The following is a 4,607-nucleotide window of genomic DNA, read 5'->3' as shown; positions in this document are numbered from 1 at the left end:
TTATATTGGCATCTTATGGCTCAGCTGTTGGGTCAGGGACCAAAATAACTCTTAAAATGAGATCGATCTGACCAGCAGTTATTCTCAGGTGGAAAAGGAGCTTATTTTTGGAATCATTAAATGTCATGATTGCCCCAGTTCATCCTTGTCAGGGATTACATCACTTTTTTTGGTTACAATTTGGGGGCTCCTAAAAAAGAAGGGCTGCTTCTGACCACAGCCTCCCTCCATTGTTGGGCACTGTTGCTGGTAGCACAGGGCTGTGATATGTGCTATCAGAGAGGAGAAGGCAGATGCAAGTATGGTTATTTGGGCTCCCCCAATGGAATAACCCCACTCAGTGGGTGGCCCTCAGGATACATCTGTAACAGTTGCAGAGATTTCCTAAGCCCGCATCTCAAGATATGGTGGGATCCACAGTGAAAAACTGATTGAGGACGGCTGGATTCATGAGACTCCCTTGTGAGCCTACTGGAATTGTGGAAGCCCAGGTCTCTTTGCTGTAGATAAGAGATCTTCAGTATGGGTTGGAGATGGGAATTGTAGGCCATGTCGCGACCTGTGGGCTGTACCTGAGGTAAGGATGGCTGTAGCCTGCTCCATTATGTGTGGCAAATTGCCTGTGTAGCCTTCAGCTGGGCAAAATTTGGATGCCCTTGGTGTATTGCCTGGAAAGCTAATAATTGTCATGTCCTTTTACTTTTCCTTCAGGTGAGGTGGATCCAGTATCCTCGAGCCCTGCAACCATGGACATAATGACTAGGGAACGACCCCTGACCAGACAAGAGAAGTTGAAGATTGTGAGCAGTCTCTTGAAGCAGGCTCTGCCTGATGAATTCTGCGAGGCCTTCAGTGATCTGCGCCTGCTGGTGGGCGACGACAGCCTGATGTGCCAGGAAGCTGCCTCCCTCTGTGCCCTGCACAACAAGCTCTACTTCACCCCGGTCATGAGGAAGGAGTGTGAGGTGCTCCTGACCCGCCACAATGAGCTGGAGGAAAAACACTTCCTTGACTCCCAGAGACAAGTCTCTTTCAAATTTGACCACATGAGGAAAGAGGCAAGCGAGTTTCAGGCTCACCCACAGGAAGATGAGAAAGGTGAGGCATGGAGAAGGGCCCTCTATGAGGGCCTGAAAGCATACGTCAGCAGCCACTATACTGGGGGGATTTGCAGTGTCTTCATCAAGGATACAGCCATCCGGAAAATCCTCATCGCCTGCATTGCGGGTCGTCTGCACCGGCCCTCCGCCTTCTGGAATGGCCTGTGGAAATCAGAGTGGACTTTCACCCTGACTCCCACTTCCACTTCCACCCAGGTGGCCGGGACCATCATGGTCCAGGCTCACTACTTTGAGGACGGCAACATCCACTTGACAGTGTGCAAGGATGTGGCAGAGAGTCTGCCTGTCACCACTGAGACCCAGACCTCCCAGGACTTTGTGAAACTGCTGGAGCAGGCAGACAACCAGTTCCAGAATGGGCTGATGGAAGAATACCAGAGGATGAGCAATACCCACTTGAAGGCTTTCCGAAGACAGCTGCCCATCACCCACAACACGATTGACTGGGGGAAAATAGTGACAGCTAAGATAGTGGCAGCACCTGCTGTCCAATGAAAGGCCAGTTTGTATGGGATGTCTGAATAAAGTGTCCAGGGAAGGAAGAAAGTACTAAATACCCAATAAAATAAACAGAGAAAAGAAAAATTGAAAAAAAAATCAGAGAAAATGAAGGACAGGAAGAGTTCCGTGGTGTCAGTATATGGGGCGCTCTCCTGGGAGGTTGGGACAGCCAAGTGGAGGTGTTCTGCTGACCAGTGCTGAGCACAGGATAAGTGCTCACACAGATCAATAAACAGTCACATTGTGTTGATAAAGTTGATAAAGTTGATAAAGTGGAGTGACCAAATTTATGAGTGGGCTGTAGACAGAGTGTGATTTAATGATAGCGGGTAGGTGCTGTCCAGTGCTCTGTCTCCCCACCTCTCAGGCCTCTTCAGTACATAAGACCATAGTTATATAGTACACCCATTCTCAGTGACTAACTTATTAGCATATCATAACTTAAACAATCTCTCTTCCCAATCCCTCAGTGGGACATGGTTCTTCCTTTCTGTGGTCTGGCTGCTTTGCCCTTTCAAGCCATCTTTCTCTTCTCAGCCTCCTTCCGGACAAATACAGTTTCTCAGTCTCCCATTAGACAAACACAATTCCTCCTTCACAAAGTCTGGTCTTCAGTCATCCACAGCTGAACATACAACCTCAGGTTCTCCAGCTAGTCTCCCAACTCTTGTCCCTTTAGAGAGTCATGGAGTTTCCCAGGACTCTTTTCAGGCTGCTCCTAGAAGCAGGTTGGTAAGCCTTCACTCAGGATCTCGGTCCCAGCTCACTCCCCCAGCTGCTCCTGACTGCCAGTTCTCACGTCTTCCTCCTGGTGAAGCAGGCTTAACTTCTGAGTCTATAATCACTATCTATTATATTCCTTATACACTCATATATACACTCTCCACCTACTATATTCCTCATACACCCTAACCCTGTTCTATATCCGTAGACATTAGTTGGGCTTTTTTAATGTTACCCCATGTCCCAGCACTCTCCCTAACCCCTTCATAGTGTATTCTGTCACCTTAAAGCATTTAAATTCTTCGTCAAAATCCTTTTCTGGGAACACGCCCTGCATTCCCCTATCTGGTGATCAACTGTTTCTTTAACATTCCATATGTTATATAACCCCTTTTTGTGTCTAGTCAGTAACTATAAATCATCATCAAACCACATTCTTCCTTTTAGTCCTTTGGAGTAGCACATTATCCTCTGTTTTGGGGCATACTTCATAAAATCTTCCTCTTTTCTCCTTGGTCCACAATTCTTGCTATTCCTTTTTTAACTAAACTTTTAAATTCCTGCTTACTCAAAGGAATCTTTAGATCAATTTCTCAATTTTTAAAGCATTTTTTCTCTTCCATTTCATTGCCAGGTATCCCAGCGTGTGCTGGAATCCATGCTAGTATTATGTTCACACTCAAGCATGCTAGCATTGTTGTCAACAACATTTCATTTATTAGCTCACTTCTGCTTTCTGAGACACCCCTTTTAATTGCCAGTATACCTGATAATGCATCTGAAAAGATAACAGCAGTGGTAGGTCATATGTCCCTTATGTTAGTATTGCTATCATCATCAATCATCATCATCATCAATTCAACTGTCATCATGGCTACAAAATTAGATAGGTTTTTAGATTTCTTAGCTCCAGTCTCAGGGATTCAAAAGGCTATTCCCACTCTGTTTTTTCCCATCTTTAGATCCGTCAGTGTATATATTCGGCAATGGTGACCCCACTTTGAGTGTAAGTCAGACTTTATCAGTCATACAGGAAGACTCTCTCTTTATTTTATTATATAATTCTAAATCCACATCCAGAGAGATGATTTTTCCTGGTATGCTTTACTTTCGAATAACTATTGATTTTAATCTCTTCTAGCCCTTCCTTTTCACCTAACTCTTCTACCCACATTTTAACCCTAAAAGTATAAGGGAATTTATTGTGTCAGGCTACATTTTGTCTGCTTAAATCCCAACATTCAATTGCCCAGTTATCTTTTGTGTGAGGTTTCCCTTGACTTTAGCCCAAAATATCAGATCTAACATTTCATTCTTAAATTGATAGGCATTTCTCCACGAGTGACACAGGACATATCATAAGCACCACATGCAGATTTACAGTGCTTGAGCTTGAACTGATTCTAACTTTTTAAGCTTCAACACATATGCAGAGTTTACGGCTCGACATCCACAATCTATGACTGATCTTATAATCACTCTATACAGCATAGCCACCACTGCCTTATCTGCTCCCCAATTAATCCCAGCAATACTTTAAAGTAGATTAATCCTACCTTTTGTTTGTTTGTAACATTTTCTATATGGCCCTCCCAAGTTTGATGATAAACTAACAGTACATCCATAAACTTCAATGGTTAACTACATGCACCTTCATAAAATATAAATTACACTCATCTTTCATTTTTCTTCTAGAGAAGATCATTCCCTTTGTTTTAATGATTGTAATTTTAAATCCCCAAGCATCTCCCCAGCTTGAGACCTCCCTGAGGGCTTCATTGGATTCTTTCTCCAGTCACTTTAATTCTCCTGTTTAACCATATAGCACAATCGTCTACAAATAAGATAATACCCATTCCTGTCCTTACACTTTTTGGGAGATCATTTATCATAATGTTAAGCAAGGTAGGGTTGGCAACACTCTACTGAGCGGTGCCATTGGCAATACTATAGATACCTGATAAGACTTTCTTTACTCTAACCTGTAGGGTCCTCTCACTCAAAAAACCCAACCAACCAACCAAAAAACCAACACAACAACAACAACAAAAAACCTTATTCACCAAAATATTCTTCCTTTTATCCCTACCTTGACCAACTTATACAACAAACCCTCTCTTCATGACATATCACATGCTTTTTCAATGTCCACACAAAACCCACACAGTTATATACTCTCTTTGTTCCTCATACTTTTTTGTATTTCTGTTTCTAATTTGACAATATGATCAATCATGGATCTCCCTCCCCTAAAACCACTTT

At 43.2% G+C, this 4,607-nt stretch overlaps 1 pseudogene; it reads left to right on the top strand.

Annotated features, from left to right (window-relative positions):
- Window positions 1-213: 213 nt before the first annotated feature.
- Window positions 214-2,299, top strand: LOC140917961 (F-actin-capping protein subunit alpha-1 pseudogene; annotated as a pseudogene).
- The last annotated feature ends 2,308 nt before the right edge of the window (window positions 2,300-4,607 follow it).

This window comes from Lepidochelys kempii, chromosome 10 (assembly GCF_965140265.1).
Source record: "Lepidochelys kempii isolate rLepKem1 chromosome 10, rLepKem1.hap2, whole genome shotgun sequence".
In the NCBI taxonomy this organism is placed as follows: Eukaryota; Metazoa; Chordata; order Testudines; family Cheloniidae; genus Lepidochelys; species Lepidochelys kempii.
This window is presented reverse-complemented; position numbering and strand designations above follow the sequence as displayed.